The 18,436-nt window shown below is 41.9% G+C and overlaps 1 pseudogene; it reads left to right on the top strand.

The window, feature by feature from the left end:
* Positions 1-2,640: 2,640 nt before the first annotated feature.
* LOC135273546 (5S ribosomal RNA) lies at positions 2,641-2,759 on the top strand (annotated as a pseudogene).
* Positions 2,760-18,436: the final 15,677 nt, after the last annotated feature.

Genomic DNA, 18,436 nt, shown 5'->3' on the forward strand with positions numbered 1-18,436 from the left:
TCTATCATGTAAGGGCTGCATGATCTCAGGAAAGCCAAATAGCCACCATGAGGGTTAGTTTCCTCCTCTACAAAATGAAGATGAAGATGCCTACCTGGTGGGACCTGGATGGGATGCCTGGTGCTCATTCAGGACATTCCTTTTTCTCCCAGGATAATGGGATGCTAAGACCAAAGATTAGGCTGTTTTATAGTTCTCCTCTGCCGAAAGTTGTGTTATTCAATATATAGATTTTTCTACCACCTCCTTCACTCTCTAGTTCCTCATTTTGTTTAGCTTTTCTACTGTGTCAATCCTACTATCCTTACTATTCCTATGATTTTATTATTCCTAAGTCTTTATAATCCAACCAGGATGGTTGATTGAAAGGACAGGTTGCAACCACAGTGGATTTTGTAACACCAGATGGGCTTCTGAAACATGTTGCATGCAAACTGTCACCTTGAACAGAGAATCATATTTGAATGCACCTTTTTTTTAAACCTTCAGCAGCTGACAGGTGTTTTCAGAGACTTCTAGTCCTGTCCCTGGGACCCTGCTATTATTTGACTGTGGCCACGAGACTCCCCCACCCCTAGCCATTCTTCAGAAAAAAAGATGGCTGAGAGCCCCCTCCCCTCCCCTCCCCTCTGGACATGGTGGCTACCTAATGCCTGAAGTGATGGTCTCTATCCAGTCCCAGAACTGGATCATTAGCCCCCTTTTCTCATTGCTGAGAGATAGGTTTGAAGGCTGGACTGGTGAGAGTGAGGTGAGGAAAACAGTATATCCTCTTCTTTTCTTTCTAGCTCATCTACTTACTCCCGCGTTCCTTCTTTCTTAAAGTGTCCCCATCTCATTAAAGCCTGGGATGAGGATTTAAAGTGCACTCCGGAGTAGTCACCAATTGACAACCTTCAGCCTCAACCTGCCAGAGCCAGAGTGTGGCCAGGGGCAAACTGAACCATATCAGACCTAATCCCGGGGCCACAAGAGCTAGGTTCTATGCTAGCCCCAGCCTCACAAACTGTGTGCTACCGAAGTCACTTGTGCACTCTATGTGTCCATTGTTTCCTCAACCCGCAAATCAGTGGGAACACAGATGACTCCGGGCTCTCCAGGGAAATGTGGGAACTGAGCGTGGCCACTAGGTGGCAGTGCTCAGAAGGCCACAGTGTGGGAGCCTCTGACAGACACCAGGGCTCTGAAGTGCTTTAGCCTCAGAGGCAGATGCCCAGGTTCAGCCAGAGGAGAAAGCCGCCACTTCCCTTCCACGCACCCTACTGCAGCCGTGGGAATCGGGGCACACCCCTCCTCCTCCCTCTCCAGCTGATCCTACCATCCCTTAGGACTCCTGGGAAGCTCTCCCTGACAAAGCCTCCCTCCCCTCTTCTCAGGGCAGATCCTTGTCACCTGCCTCCCTGCTGTCCTTAATCCACGCCTTGATTAAGACACCACTCCAGAGAGCTGTCATTGCCCTGCTTGTCTCCCCGTGAGGTTCTGGAGAACAGACACCACGTTTTCTTGACCTCTGTCTCCCCAGTGCCCGACGTGAGACTGACACTGCCTGCTGCTGTGTATTTGTCCTTGGATAAATAAATTCATGAACAGAGCTTGAGAAGATCAAAGGAACCCCTTTAGTCAATGACTTTTGATCCACTTTTTTTTGGTAACTTAGTATGAAATTATACTTTTCTTGATTTTGATCAGCAAATATTACTTTGGTGGGGTTTGAAGGCATCTCTTAGCTGTGGGTCTCTTGGTTCAAACAAAAACCTATGACAACCCAAATATATAAAAATGAATAAAAGCAGAGCTACTTGATTTGAAGCTGGGTGGGGAGGCCGAGAGCCGACACTGTTCCTACCTCCACCCCCTCATTGGTTAGGGAAGCCCCCACGTAGAACCTGAGGGCTCTGTAAACATGTTTTTTAAGCACCACCTTGCTTGTCCTATCGGTTCCTCTTCTGTTTATCTCCAGTTCCCAGAAAAGATAAAGGGCTGGGGAAGGACTGAGTTTCTTGGGGGCAGGAGCTGTGTTTCCTATCACAAGGCAGCCTGGGGGACAGCGCACTCAATGCGTGTTTGACTCACTGAATGAAGTTGAGTTGAATTATAGTAACAGGGTTCAAAGCCAATATTGCTTTAGAAGATGAGGAGAAGTGGTCTTTCCTGGCTTTCCCCCAAGGGAGACATGGGAAGGTGACTAAGGAGATGGCTGGCCTGACCATCACCTCTGAAGGATTCCCGAGTTAAGTAATTGTAATCTCGGAATCAGAGGGGCCTGGGGGTGGCCAAGTGGTCAACAGCTCTCGCTTCAGAACTGGATGATTGAATCCATGCTATAGCTTCAATTTACCTGCGTGTTCCACTGGATTAGTGTAAGGCAATGCAAATATTGAAAGCTCCAATAAATCACTGTTACATTGAAGAATCTTAAGAGTTAGAAAGTGCCACTGGATTGAGCTCGGCTGATCGAGGAAGTCTTCCTCTAGCATTCATGACACAGAGTTCACTGCCATGAGGGGCAGCAAGAGCCATTGCCAGAGGGGACTCCCTTACACCCATCCTCTGTCTTCAACCTCTCCCCCTCTGATGGCTCTTCCCTCTCCACATAAATGCCCTCAGGCCTCTCAATGTCCTTAAAAAAATTCCTCTCTCGTCTACCGCCATACCACCCTGAACGCGCCCGATCTCGTCTGATCTCGGAAGCTAAGTAGGGTCAGGCCTGGTTAGTACTTGGATGGGAGACCGCCTGGGAATACCGGGAGATGTAGGCTTAAAAAATAAAAAAATTCCTCCCTCAACTGGCACCTCTTAATAAACCTGTTCTTTCCTTCACAGCCAGGGGTCTTGAGAGGCCAGTCCCCCTTCTGTCTCTGCTTCCTCTCCTCCTGCTCCCCCTCAGCTCCCTGCAGTCTGGCTGTGTTCTCACAGCTCCGTTGACCTGCTCTTGACTGGACCAAAACTGCCCTGGTATTGTGAAGTTCAATACTCGAACGCTGTTGGCTTTTTACTTACAACTCTTGCATTTCTTGATTTTTCATGACAACTCCCTGCTGGTTCTTTCCTCCTTCTTTGGCTGCTGCTTCTGAACTTGCTTCTTGGTTTAACCATCTCCTTTTCATTTTATCCCAGCAATCTCCCTGGGCCACCTCATCCGTGTCTCAGTCACTAACATTATCTTTTACGTTATCATCGGCAGTAGCCTCAGGCCTTTTTGCCCATCTCCTTTATCGAATTCATAGTAAAATCATGTCAATTCTACCTCCTAAAATCACCCCAACCCTTCCCTCTTTTTCATCCCCTTGCCACTTCCTTATTTGTGCCTGGTCTCTTTTCGATTTCTGCCAAACCTTCAGCCCTGGTCTCTCTACTTTCAGTTTTGACCCTATAAAATTCACCCCACACGATGCCACAGATCTAAGATATGAATCAGACCATTGCACTCCATCAATTTAAACTTTTCCATGGTGTTCACTGCCTACAGAATCACATCCAAGCTCATTAACAGCAAGACCTTTCTGCAAAGCTCTCTTTATACAAGGCCCACTATCACCTGGCCCTCTCTGTACCTCTCCAGGCTCATCTTCCTTCACTCCTTAATTTGAACTCAGTCTTACAGTAATGGTAAATTGTCTCAAGTTTCCACTATGATGTCTTTCAGACATTCTGTTTCTTTGGAATAGAATCTCCTCCTTATCTTGTAATTTCGTGCACTCTTTAAAACACAGATGCTCTCACCTCCACTGGGGAACTTTTTGTGACCCTTCCTAATCTGACTGAGTGCCTCTGATAGGTTTTCATAGCAGCCTGTGCACACTTCTACCTTAGCAGTAATGAAAATACACTGAGATCGGACACTTGATGGTCATCCCCATAATTTATACACTGTGAGCTCTTTTAGGACAGCGGCCTTTTAAAAGAAATGTGTTTCCCCTGTAGCACAGAACTTGAAATGCAGTAACCACACAATAATACCTGGAGTAAACTAGTATCACCAAAATAATTCTTACTGTTTTCTTTTTTATGGGTATACTTTGTGATTGTAAAGTTTCATTTTGAAAATCACCACTATTCAGAGTACTATCTGATAGGCACAGCATTTCTGTCTCTTGTGATTATAAATTTGGAAATGACATAGTCATTTTCTCCCAATGCTCCTCCCATTTTTACAGTACCAACCTGTTCCTCTTTGACGGTGAAAATGAAGTCCAGTGTATTATCAACTTTGCTAATGCATTCCCGTGTTACACAATAAAAATGCCAGTGAAGTAGGTTGAAAACTTATCAGATGTTCTCCTTTTAGCAGAATGAAATATCTAGCAAAGAATTTAGAACACATACCTCCCAATCATGTCCGCTGTCTTAGCTTTTGAGATAGATTCTACATATAGACCAGGAAAATATCATCTATGTGCTCCTTCTGGCTAGGCGGCATATAGACTATTCCCACAATACATCTCCTGTTTTCACCTCGCTTTATTATCAAATAAATATTCTATCTGTGTCAGCTGGCACCCCACCTCCCCACCGCCCCCCCCAGGCCACTTTTCATAGGACTGTCCTAGGGAGTAATGTTTCTGTATCCACATAGCTCTTCTCTACCTTCATTTTGGTTTTTCTATATGAAGCGCAGAATTGGTAACTAATAGAGAGACTTTAGAAGTCAATTCTGTCATTTCACTGAGAAAGCATAGCCCATACAGTTAAAATGATTTGCCTAATACGAATAATATGAACAGCTAACATTTATTATGTAATTTCTGCGCCAAGTACTTTACATATCTTACCCTATTTAATCTGCGTGACAACCCAATAGGGAAGTATTATTAGTATTTCTTATTTCACAGACAAGGAAAATTAAGCTTGGAGAAATGAATTAATGTGCCCAAAGTCACGCATCAAGTGAGAAGTAAATCAAGGATTCCAGCTGAGGCCGTTTGACTCAGGAGCCATTTCATTTCACCACCAAGCTCTGCTAATACCTAATACCACAAAGCTACTTATTTTTCCATTGACTTAAAATGTATTTTATCTTCATCTCTGATTGTTCTTCATTTGGCAACAGCTAGAGAATGCTGGCCAAATTGTTAATGGGCTTAATGGTCCATAAACAAGCTCTGCAATATATAAGAGAGAACCTATTTCAGATGTTAAAAATTTGTATGTAATTCAGATTATCTGCCATGTGAGTATAGGCTTTCATATATTGACATTCTTAGACTAAGAGCCACCTGCTTTAGAAATGAGCAGTCCAGAAGATAGGAAGCACTGTTTGTAATTAAAGTGGAAAATTCCCCCATGGCTGTGAAGTTAAATTAAAAAAGGGGTGATTAAGGAAAGTAAAGAGAGTACTATCAGTCCTTTTAGTACAAACTCTTTGTTTGCCCAAGCCAAACAGTTGCCATTTCTGAACAGAAGTCAAACACCTGTTGCTTCAGAAAGGAAAATTTCAGATCTGGCTTTTTAGAGCTATTGCTGATAAGAGCTGACCATGAAAACCTTCCAAAAATTGACATCTGGGCCCAAAAGTTTATCTTCCCCTTTGTTTATTTTTCTTTATCTGTCCATGTGCCTTAGCTGGAAATTTGGCTTGCAGCTCTTGTCCAGGACTTACTCCCCTCTTCACTTCTGGAAGCGGCACTGGTTTGGAAGCAGCTGCTCTAGACAAACAGTGAGGCTGCCGCTAGCATGATGAACCCTGGTCTCTAGGGGACACAGGGAGAGACTTCTGGTTTCTCTCCTCCTGTGGTCTCTCCAAGATCCCTGACTCGTTGGATTCTGTGAACTCTCCTCTGTCCTTAGTGGGCAGTGATTACTTAGAGAAAAACCATTTGCACAAACCGGTTAATGCCCAGACTCAGCCCCGGTCCTGCTACGCAGCTGACTCTATCCTCTTAAAGAGCCACACTGACCATTTTCTCCTGCCATCAAGGGTAGGGGTATTGGGGAACGTGTTCCTGCCTTGAGAGCAAACCACTTGAGGTACAAATCTGACTTTCTCACTCTCTTGCCCATAGATGGCGCCCCATCACCTGTAGCGCTCCCAATTCCAGTGGATTTTGATTGAGCCAGGAGTCCGCTCAGGAATTCCTATTTTTAACAAGCTGTCCCAGTGTACCTGGGACTGAGGTGTTTTCCAGCACTTGGAGCTTTCAGTGCTAAAACTGGAGAAGTCCTGGGCCAAATGCAATGAGTTGGTCAGCCTGTTTCTGGATAATGGCGATTTACAGCAGGAGTCTGAAGACTACAGCCCACAGGCCAATCCAGCTCTCCACCTGTTTTTATAAATAAAGTTTTATTGGAATATAGTCATGCTCACTGATTTACATATTGACTATGGTTACTTTCTTGCTACAGTAGCAGAGTTGAGTAGTTGCAACAGAGAGGCTATGACTCAAGAAACCTAAAATATGTATTATTTGCCCCTTTACAGAAAATATTTGCAGACTCCAACAATTTAATCCCTTCATCGTGAGTTGGCTGCCTCCCTCTCCAGCCCCATCTCCACAATTCCCTTCTTCACGCTGATGGCACGAGGCATACTAATCTATTTATTGTTCCAGAAAAGTGCCAAATGCTCTTCCTTATTAGTGTTTCTTTTTTCACATGCTGTTCCCTCTACCTGGAATGCCCTCCTCGCCACTGTGCTTGACTAATTCCTTCTGGTCCAACAGGACCACAAGTCAGGCAGACCCTTCTCCAGGAATTCTTCCCTGTCTCTGTCCCCACCCCACAGCCAGGTTTGCTTGCAAGTGAAGCTTCCTGCAAACATCTCAATCATTGCACTCACCACACTGTTCCAGAACTGATTGCTTGCTTAGTAGTTTCTTTATGAGAGCCTTCAGAAAAAAACACTGCTGCATATTCACTTTTATGACTCCGTTCCTTAGCTTGACTCTTAGCATGGAAGAAACTCAGGAAATATTTGCTGAATTGTGAATCTATAAAATGGGAAAAAGAATTTTCCTAAAGTACTTATCTGTTTGTGTATTTTAGCTATAAACTTAGGTTGTGGCTCCTGCCAGAACTCACACCCTCTTGTCTTCCGGAAGGGGCACTGGTTTGAGTGTGGCTTCTCTAGACAGTGAGGTTCCCCTCAGCCTGGTGGGCCCTGGTCTTGGTGTGGGGGGGTGCATGTGGATAATATAATATTCCTTTTGGTGTGGAAATATATGGTAGCCATTGACTGGGAGTGGTGGCTTTTGTGAGTATATTTTTCTGGTCACAATAAGAGTTGGAAAACTGGGAGTTGGGGAGATTTTTTTTTCTGAGAATAACTTTTGCTTTCTTAGAAAACTCAAGGGGGAATATAGGAATCCCATTTTCTCTTCTGTGTTTTATCCTTTTCTTCCCCAGACCTGCTTGTCTCCAAATATGCCAAATGTGATAATTTTTGGAAAAAACTGAGTTATAATGTGCTCTATGGCTCTAGACTAATAGAATGGCTTGAGATCAAAAATGGCATCCAAAAAGCACTTGAAGGCATGCTCGCTTTTCCAAAAATGTGTGTTTTTCTCTTTGAACAGGATTTTTTCCTTGTTGCTTTTAAATTCCCAGAAACTGCTTCTCCTGATGAATGATTCTACTCGCAGAAATAGGACCCAAGTGCTGTTCAGCGCAGAGTGCTAGATCTTGTTTTCTATGATCTTCCGGGGGAAACTAAAGAGGCCCGTGGAGGAGCAGCTCATCCAGCGGACAAAGAAGCCTGGGCCAGGGGCCTGAACAAGCTAGATGATGGCAGCAGCTAAGGGGAGAGGCCGGCATGAGGTGGGTTTGTAGGCCCAGACTTCACGCCTCTGAGGAGTGGGTTTGGCAAGAGTTGGCAGTCGGCTAGTGTTCAGGCTGCTGACTTTGCCCTCTGGGACCTTTTGTTCCTACAGCTTTCATGGGATGGACCCACTCTCCCTCTCCATAAGGCACAAATCTGTGATAAAGAAAAAACCTATAATGGAAGGATCATAGTGCTGGAGTCCCAGCCTGGACACGTCCCAGATGTTGGATCCAGGGCACGTTTTTTACTTTCCCGAGTCTCTGATCCTTCTTCTGTAAAATGGACATAGTGGTTTATATCCAGGTTAAAGATTGAGATCATATATGGAAAAATTTTTAAAGTTCCTGACATATTAGATACGCTCAGATAGTCCCCACGTGGGGGATGCACGGTTCTGAGAAGATAGAGGCTGTGTCTAGGTGGGAAACTCTGCCCTGCCCAAGAGGGCACTTGTCTGCCCAAGAGTCGAGGATGCTGGACTGAGCCTCACATTGACTTCTTCCAGACTCCTCCAAACTCAGGAGTAGCCTTCTTGGCCGGTGGTTCTTCAGGCACAGCTGGAAGACAGGAATTAGGCAGACCCTGAGGACCACTGGACAGCTCTTCATCCAGACCAACCTGAGGGATTTTTTTCTCAGGTCCCTCTCCACAGTCATTTATTCTGTCCCACATTTAATGATTCCTGGAGGATCTCACCAGCCCCCCAAGGCTTCCAACACTCCTCATTATCTAAGACCTCCCAAATCAGATCTCCAGCCCAGTCCTCTCTTTTAAGCTGACATAGATGGACCCCCTATTTGCTGGACAGCTGCACTCTATGTACCATGAGCACTCTAAACTCACTTCTAAAACTTAGCTCATGTTCTTTCTCTCCAACATTGGCTTCTCCTCATATGTTCCCAATACAAGTCAATGATATCATCCCCCTTTCTCTTGGCAAAGCCAGAAAAATGTGAAGTCATCCTAAGCCTCCTCCCTTTTGTCCCCCTCTTCATATCTAGTCAATTACAGAGTCGTTTATTTACTCATCAATTCAGCAAATATATATTGAGTGTTTGCCATGGGTAAAGCACTACTCTGTGAGCCAGATAAAGAGTAGTGAACAAAATACACATGGTGTCTAACATCTATGAGGAGATGGATTTAAATAAATGAATATACAAATGTAAGTTCTGATAAGTGTTATGAAAGAAAAGCATAGAGCAATTAAAGGACTATGACAAGAGGACCTGATTTATATTGGAAGGTCAAGGAATGTATATTAGTCAGGAAGTCCTTCAATTACAAATAACTGATACCTAATCGGAACAAGCTTAAGCAAAAAGAAATAATTTATTGAAAAGATATTGCTGTGGTTCACAGAAGCCAGGAAGAGGTGGCAATCCCAGCTTTGAGAAGGCCTCAAGAGTGGATGATAAGGCCAGATGTGGTGGCTCATGCCTGTCATCCCTGCACTTTGGGAGGCCAAAGTGGGCAGATTACTTGAGGTCAGGAGTCGAGAGCAGTCTGGCCAACATGGTGAAACCTCGTCTCCACTAAAAACACAAAAATTAGTCACATGTGGTGGTGCACCACTGTAATCCCAGATACTCGGGAGGCTGAGGCAGGAGAATTGCTTGAACTTGGAAGGCAGAGGTTGCAGTGAGTGGAGATTGTGCCACTGCACTCCTGCCTGGGCGACAGACTGTCTCAAAAATAAATAAATAAATAAATAAATAAATAAATAATAAAATTAAAAAAAAGAATGGATGATGAGATTCAGAAACCAGCACACTGTCAGAACTCTCTCTCTCTCCCTGTTTCTCCCCTCCATGACTCTCTGAGTTAGCCTCAGTCTCTTCTACTCCAGACACACTTTCTCCACACATCAGAGAACATGTTTCGTAGCTGAGTGGTTCTCTGGTCCAAGGGCGAAAACGTCTTCCTTTTCATTTTCTGGTAGGAAAATCAGAGAAGAATTAGATGAATCATAGGAATAGAATACTTGAAGTTGGCCCACCCCAAATCAGTTCCTATCCCCATAGCTAGGTATGGTGGTTCCCTAAAGAAGGAAGGGTAGGATGAAGTGAGGGGAGGCAGAAAACTTCTTTGAGAAAGTGACATTTAAAATGACGTGAGACCTAAAAGAAAAACCGGATTTAGTCAGGTGGGAGAAGACTATTATAAAATTTAAAAACATCATTCATTTATGTAGCATGTATTTATTGAGTACTTACACATGCCTGAACATGGGTATATAACTGAGCACAGGAAGATACAGTACTACTCCTGTTGGAGTTTGCAAGTGCAAAGATTTTAGGCAGGAAAAACTGGACTTCTCAGAGGACCATAAGAAGGCCCAAGTGACTGGAGGACCCTGAGTGAGAAGATGAGAAGCACAGGTAAGGCTGTCAGGGAAGGAAGTCTTAGCAGGCAGGTCCTGGTAGGCCATGCTAAGGTTTGGGATTTATTCCTAGTGCAATGAGATATCACTTAAGGGGCTTATACTGAGGAACAATGTGATCTGGTTTATAATCCTAAACTATCACTTTAACTGCTTTGTTAAAGGGATTGTGAGAAAATAAAAAGTCAAGGGAGACTGGTTAGAAGTCTATGGCTGTAGGGTCAGCAAGAAAGAATGGTTGTTTAAACTAAACAGACATAAAGAAGAAGGTGCATATGAGATGTATCTTGATGTTTTAATAAATAATACTTGGCAATAGATTGGATGTGGGGGATAAAAGAGAGGAAGGAAGTAAGATGATACCCAGATTTACAAGTAACTAAGTGGTTGAAGCTTCCATTTACTGAGATGGGGAGATAATAGGAGAACAACATTTGAAGAAGAAAGATGAAGAGTTTAGTTTTGACCGTGTTAAGTTTGAGATGTTTATGAGACATCTAAACAAAATGTGGAGTTGGCAGATATGTATGTGTGTGTGTGGGCGCACATGTGCATGTGTGCGTGATCAAACAGATGTCATATAGAGACGTGGAATTGATCATCTCAATTAAGAATGGTGCAGTATAAAAGAAGAAACCCAGAATGGAGCCCTAGGGAGCTTCAACATTTAGGGAACAGGTAGATGTTAAGCAAATACTATCTGGGAAGAAGCAGTCAGAGACTATAGAAGTAGAGTTTGGTATTGGAAAGCCAAGAAGAGAATGTTTAAGAATAGAGGTAATCAGTGATGTCAAATGCAACTGAGATCAAGCAAAACTATAATTTTGAAGTGTCTGTTGAATTTAGCAACATGGAGGTCATTGATAACAGCAAGAATGGTTTATGTTTTTTTGTTTTGTTTTGTTTTTGAGATGGAGTCTCACTGTGTTGCCAAGGCTGGAGTGCAGTGGCACAGTCTCAGCTCACTGCAATCTCAACCTCCCGAGCTCAAGCAATTCTCCTGCCTCAGCCTCCTGAGTAGCTGGGATTGTAGGCGCAGGCCACCACACTCAGCTAATTTTTTGTCTTTTTAGTAGAGATGGGGTTTCACCATGTTGACCAGGCTGGTCTCAAACTCCTGACCTCATGATCTGCCTGCCCCAGCCTCCAAAAGTGCTGGAATTACAGGCATGAGCCACCACGGCCAGCCTGCAAGAGTAGTTTCAGGGGAGTAAGATGTGGAGGTGGGAGAAAATGAATGGTGTGTTAGACCGTTCTCGTATTTCTACAGAGAAATACCTGAGACTGGGTAATCAATAAAGAAAAGAGGTTTACTTGACTCAAGATTCTACAGGTTATACAGGAAGCATGATGCTGGCATCTGTTCAGCTTTTGGGGAGGCCTCGGGAAACTTACAATCATGGTGGAAGGCAAAGGGAGAGCAAGGCATCTCACATGCTGGGAGCAAAAGGAAGTAAGGGCAAGGTGCTACACACTTTTAAACAACCAGATCTCATAAGAACTCACTAACTATTGTGAGGACAGTACTAAGGATGATAGTTCCAAACCATTCATGAGAAACACCTCTGTGATCCAGTCACCTCCCACCAGGCCCCACCTCCAACACTGGGGAATACAATTCAACAGGAGATTTGATGGGGATACAGATCCAAACCATATCAAATGCGGAGTCTTTAAAATCATGAATAAGACAAACATGCCTGCTAATGCTGCATCAGTTCAGTACTATGTTAGAAGTCATAATCAGTGAAACAATACAAGAAAAATAAATAAAAGGCATAAGAACTTTAAAAGAAGAAACAAATTGGTCATTATTTGCAGATGACATAATGTCTACATGTAAAATTGAGAGTAATTTACTAATTACCAGAATAAGAAAATTTAGCAAAGTTGCGGGATATAAGAATGATATACAAAAGTCTATTATATTGGTCTACTCAATACAAATAGAAATAGCAATTCTTTAAAAGTTAATATCTATTATGGCAAAACCACAACAATGAAAAACAGAAGGTACATGTGTAGGATCTTTGTGGGAAAAAACTCCAAAAATTTACTAAAAGGCAATAAAGAAGATCCAAATAAGTGAATAGAAATACTATGTTAATGATGAAAACCACAATCTGTGAAAGATATTGGTTTCCTTAAGACATACTTGCTCCACCTTAAAAGGAGACTAAGAGATTGCAGCTCCCACTCAAATGGACAAAGCAGTGTGTGGAAGCCTGCATTGTGAACTTTTGCTCCAGAACAACTGCAGGAATAAATTGGAAAAGCCAAGAGAACCCACAGACCCTCTGAAGGAAGTGGATTGCTCCTGCAGGCCCCACAATATACCCCAAATACTGTGAGTGCCCAAACTGTGGAAGTGGAAAAGGGAGAATCTTCTACCCCTGAACACACACTCTCAGTTGGGAACCTGAAGGTCTAAAACATGGGAGAAGATTCCGACCTTACCTGGAGTTGAGTGAATTTAGAGAGTCAAGTGAAATACAGAGGTAGAGGAAGCAGTGAGAAATGCCCTGTGGGCTTGCTGGGTCCCCTAAGAAGCCATTTCTGCTTTGCCTCACAGGGGTCCTTGGGGAGGGCTGCCAGAGGCACTGGAAAAAGACCACAAGGAGAAGGAGTCCTCCAGGTGAACTTTGTAATAATTTGAACTGATCAAGAAGTCTCCTGGCCAGAACTCAGGAGAAGGTGTAAATCTGGTGTGCAGACTCCAAAGAAAAGGGAAGCATGAATGCCTACTTGCTTTCACAGCTGAGAGGTGGGTAGCCTGGGGCAAGTTCTCAGCCCTTCTTGCCCACTGCCTGGAAACAGACTTGCTGCTGTTGGGAGTAGGCACTATGGGAGGGGTCTGGCCCTTTGGGTTGCATGAAAGCTGGGTGAGTCCTGTGACTACTGGCTTTCCCCAACTTCCCTGACAACCCGCATGACACAGTAGAGGCAGCCATAATCCTCCTAGGAACAGAACCCCATTGACCTGGGAACCACATCCCCATGCCCCACAGCTGCCACAGCAAGACCCACCCAAGGAGAGACTGAACTCAGACACACCTAGCCCTGTCCCCACCTAATGGTCTTTCCCTACCCACCCTGGTAGCTGAAGACAAAGGGTACACATACTCTTGGGAGTTCTAGGGCCTCACCCACCACATGTTTGTCCCCATAGTACCATAGCTGATGCTCTCTTGAAAGCACCACCTTCCTGCAAGAGGCAAACCAGCACAAAAATAAGGCATTAAGAAACCAAAGCTAAGGACCCTCACAGAGTCCATTTCATCCCCCTGCCACTTCCATTGGAGCAGGTGCTGATATTCACCACTGAGAGACTTACAGACAGTTCACATCACAGGACTCTGTGCAGACAACCCCCAGTACCGGCCCGGAGCCTGGTAGACTTGCTGGGTGGCTAGATCCAGAAGAGAGTCAATGATCACTACAGCTCAGCTCTCAGCAAGCCACATCCATAGGAAAAGTGAGAGAGTACTACATCAAGGGAACACCCCATGGAACAAAAGAATTTGAACAACAGCCTTGAGCCCTAGACCTTCCTTCTGACAGAGCCTGCCCAAATGAGAAGGAACCAGAAAACCAACTCTGGTATTATGACAAAACAAGTTTCTTTACACCCCCCAAAAATCACACTAGCTCACTAACAATGGATCCAAGCCAAGAAGAAATCCCTGATTTACCTGAAAAGGAATTCAGAAGGTTAGTTATTGAGCTAATCAGGGAGGCATCAGAGAGAGGTGAAGCCAAATTTGAGGAAGTAAAAAAATATACTAATACAAGAAATGAGGGGAGAAATTTTCAATGAAATAGATAGTATAGATAAAAAAAATCAAAACTTCAGGAAACAATGGATGCACTTATAGAAATGCAAAATACTCTGAAAAGTCTCAGCAATACAATTGAACAAGCAGAAGACAGAACTTCAGAGCATGAAGACAAGGTTTTTGAATAACCCAATTCAACAAAGACAAAGAAAATATGAACAAAGCTGCCAAGAAGTCTGGGGTTATGTTAAACAACCAAACCTAAGAATAGTGAGTATTCCTTAGGAAGAAGAGAAGTCTAAAAGTTTGGAAAACATATTTTGGGGAATAATCAAAGAAAACATTCCTGTCCTTGCTAGAGACCTAGACATCCAAATACAAGAAGCTCAAAGAACACCTGGGAAATTCATCACAAAAAGATCATTGCCTAGACACATTGTCTTCAGGTTACCTAAAGTTAAGATGAAGGAAAGAATCTTAAGAGCTATGAGGCAAAAGCACCAAGTAATCTATAAAGGAAAGCCTATCAGATTAACAGGAGATTTCTCAGCAGAAACTCTATGTGCTAGAAGGGAATGGGGCCCTATCTTCAACCTCCTTAAACAAAACAATTATCAACCAAGAGTTTTGTAACCAGCAAAACTAAGCTTCATAAATAAAAGATTATAGTCTTTTTCAGACAAACAAATGCTGATAGAATTCACCACTACCAAGCCAACACTACAAGAATGGCTAAAAGGAGCTCTAAATCTTAAAATAAATCCTGAAAACACATTAAAACAGAAGCTCTTTAAAGCATAAATCTCATAGGACCTATGAAACAAAAATACAATTGTAAAAAATCAAGGTTTACAGGCAACACATAGCCAATTAATAGAATGGTACTTCACATCGCAATACTGGTGTTAAATGTAAATGTTCTAAACACTCCACTTAAAAGATACAGAATTGCAGAATGGGTAAGAATTCACCAAGAAGTATCTGCTGCCTTCAAGAGACTCACCTAACACATAAGAACTCACATAAACTTAAGGTAGAGGGGTGGAAAAGGACATTCCATGCAAATGCACACCAAAAGTGAACAGGAGTAGCTATTCTTATATCAGACAAAACAAACTTTAAAGCAACAGCAGTTAAAAAAGACAAAGAGGGACATTATATAATGATAAAAAGCCTTGTCCAACAATAAAATATCACAATTCTAAATACATATGCACCTAACATTGTAGCCTTTAAATTTATAAAACAATTACTGCTAGACCTAAGAAATGAGATAGACAGGAACACAATAACAGTGGAAGACTTCAATACTCCACTGACAGAACTAGACAGGTCATCAAGACAGAAAGTCAGCAAAGAAACAATAGATTTAAACTATACCCTGGAACGAATGGACTTAACAGATATTTACAGAACATTCTACCCAACAACCACAGAATATGCATTCTATTCATCAGCACATAGAACTTTCTCCAAGATAGACCACATAATAGGCCACAAAATGGGCCTCAATAAATTTAAGAAAATTTATATTATATCAAGTGCTCTCTCAGACAAGAGTGGAATAAAACTGGAAATCAACTTCAAAAGAAACCTTCAAAATCATGCAAATATATTGAAATTAAATAACCTGCTCCTCAATGATCAATGGGTCAACAATGAAATCAAGATGAAAATTTAAAAATTCTTCAAACTGAATGACAGTAGTGACACAACCTATCAAAATCTCTGGGATACAGCAAAGGCGGTGCTAAGAAGAAAGTTCATAGCCCCAAATGCCTACATCAGAAAGTCTGAAAGAGCCCAAACAGACAATCTAAGATCACAGAAGACCTAGAGAAACAAGCATACACCAAACCCAAACCCAGCAGAAGAAAGGAAACAACCAAGATCAGAGCAGGACTAAATGAAATCGAAACAAAAAAGCTAAAGAAAACAAAAAGCTGGTTTTTTGAAAAGATAAATAAAATGGATAGATCATTAGCAAAATTAACCAAGAAAAGCAGAGAGAAAATCCAAATAAGCTCAATTAGAAACAAAATGGGAGATATTACAACTGAAGCCAGAGAAATACAAAAGATCATTCAAAGCTACTATGAATATCTCTACATGCCTAAACTAGAAAACCTAGAGGAAGTGGATAAATTCCTGAGAAGATATAGTCCTCTCCACTTAAATCAGGAAGAATTAGATGCCCTGAGCAGATTAATAACAAGCAGTAAGATTGAAATGGTAATTTTAAAATTACCAACAAAAAAAGTTCAGGACCAGATGGATTCACAGAAGAATTCTACCAGATATTCAGAGAAGAGTTAGTACCAATTCTATTGATACTACTCCACAAGATAGAGAAACAGGGAATGCTCCCTAAATAATTCTATGAGGCCAGTATCACCCTAATACCAAAACCAGGAAAGGACATAACCAAAATAGAAAACTACAGACCAATATCCCTGGTGAACCTAGATGCAAAAATCCTTAACAAAATAGTAGCTAACCAAATCTAACAGCATATCAAAAAGATAATACACCACGATCAAGTGAGTTTCATACCAGAGATGCGGGGATGGTTTAACATATACAAGTCGATAAATGTGATACACCACATAAACAAAATTAAAAACAAAAAATCACATGATCATCTCAATAGATGCAGAAAAAGCATCTGACAAAATTTAAATCTATAATTAAAACTCTCAGCAAAATTATACAAGGGGCATAACTCAATGTAATAAAAGCCATCTATGACAAACCCACAGCCAACTTAATACTGAATGGGGAAAAGTTGAAAGCATTTCTTCTGAGAACTAGAAGAGGACAAAGATGCCCACTCTCACCAATTGTATTCTACATAGTACTGAAACTCCTAGACAGAGCAATCAGACAAGAGAAAGAAATAAAGGGCATTCAAATTGGTAAAGAGGAAGTCAGCTGTTGCTGTTTGCTGATGATGTGACTGTTTACTTAGAAAACCCTAAAGACTCTTCCAGAAAGCTCCTAGAGCTACTAAAAGAATTCAGCAAAATTTCCAGATGCAAAATTAATGTACACAAATTAGTAGCTCTTCTGGTAATGGCGACCAAGCTGAAAGGCAAGTCAAGAATTCAACCCCTTTTACAATAGCTGCAATAAATAAATAAATACTTAGGAAAATAACTAACCAAGGAAGTGAAAGACCTCTACCAGGAAAACTACAAACACTGTTGAAAGAAATCATAGATGACACAAACAAATGGAGCACATTTGGTCATTTGGCAGTATGGTCATTTTCACAATATTAATTCTACCCATCCAAGAGCACAAGTGGATAAAGAAACTGTGGTTATCCACAATCAATGAGTGGATAAACTATGTTTATATATACATGATGGAATACTACTCAGCCATTAAAAGGAATGAATTAATGGCATCTACAGCGACCTGGATGAGATTGGAGACTATTATTCTAAGTGGAATAACCTCGGGAATGGAAAACCAAACATCCTGTATTCTCACTCATAAGTGGGAGCTAAGCTATGTGGATGCAAAGGCATAAGAGTGCCACAGTGGACTTTGGGGACTCGGGGAAAATGTGGGCAGGAGGTGAGGGATAATAGAGTACAAATTGTGTTCAGTGTGTACTGCTTGGGTGATGGGTGCACCAGAATCTCACAAATCACCACTAAAGAACTTACTCATCTAAGCAAACACCACCCTTTCCCCAATAACCTATGCAAATAAAACATTTAAAAAACAAAAATAAAAAAATACCAAGATTAAAGGACAGGAAAATATTGGAGTCATTTAAAGTTAAATACATAATTTAATGTTCTCTAAGCAATTCTTTCATCTTTCCAAAAAATGCTTCATAACTCCTAATATCTATGTAAAAAATTCTCTTTACATCAAAAAAGGAGATTAAAAATAAAATAAATGCATATACAGGAATGTATATAGATATGATAATAGATAATAGATATTTCTTAATTGTTCCATCTAGTCACAATCATATTCATTTTTACAGGCTGTTCCCACTTTCTAGAATTTTCTTCCACCCTTATCTATTTGACAAACTTCTATTTATTCTTTAAAACCCTGGGCAACAATGATCTCCCCTGCTTTTCTCAGCCTCTACAAATCGAATCTCTCATTTCTTTAATAGGCTGCTTCTGAATCTTTTGCTTACGTAATCTGATTATTGCTCGGGACACAGTGCATTCTAAATATGTATTTATGTGACTGCCTGAAACTAGACTTTCACCAGTAGAGTTCATGTTCTAGAAAATAATCAGAAAAGAAGATCAGCTATGGAGTTTCCAAAAGGTCTGTGTAAGTTCTCAATAAATATCTTTTGAATAATAAAGTATGTAGAGTTAGCCCACACCCACAGGGAGAATCCTGAGTAGATCATCTGCTCTCTGCCATTTTCTCCCACCGTCTTGATCTGGCTTATGTGTGACTCTGGAAATAGCCTGAGAATCTGAGCATCTGGATGCTGAAAACCCAGGCATAGGAGCACTCTCAGGGGGAGAGGTCGAAGAT

This window comes from Aotus nancymaae, unplaced genomic scaffold (assembly GCF_030222135.1).
Source record: "Aotus nancymaae isolate 86718 unplaced genomic scaffold, 86718_ANA_hifiasm-v0.15.2.pri h1tg000007l, whole genome shotgun sequence".
In the NCBI taxonomy this organism is placed as follows: domain Eukaryota; kingdom Metazoa; phylum Chordata; class Mammalia; order Primates; family Aotidae; genus Aotus; species Aotus nancymaae.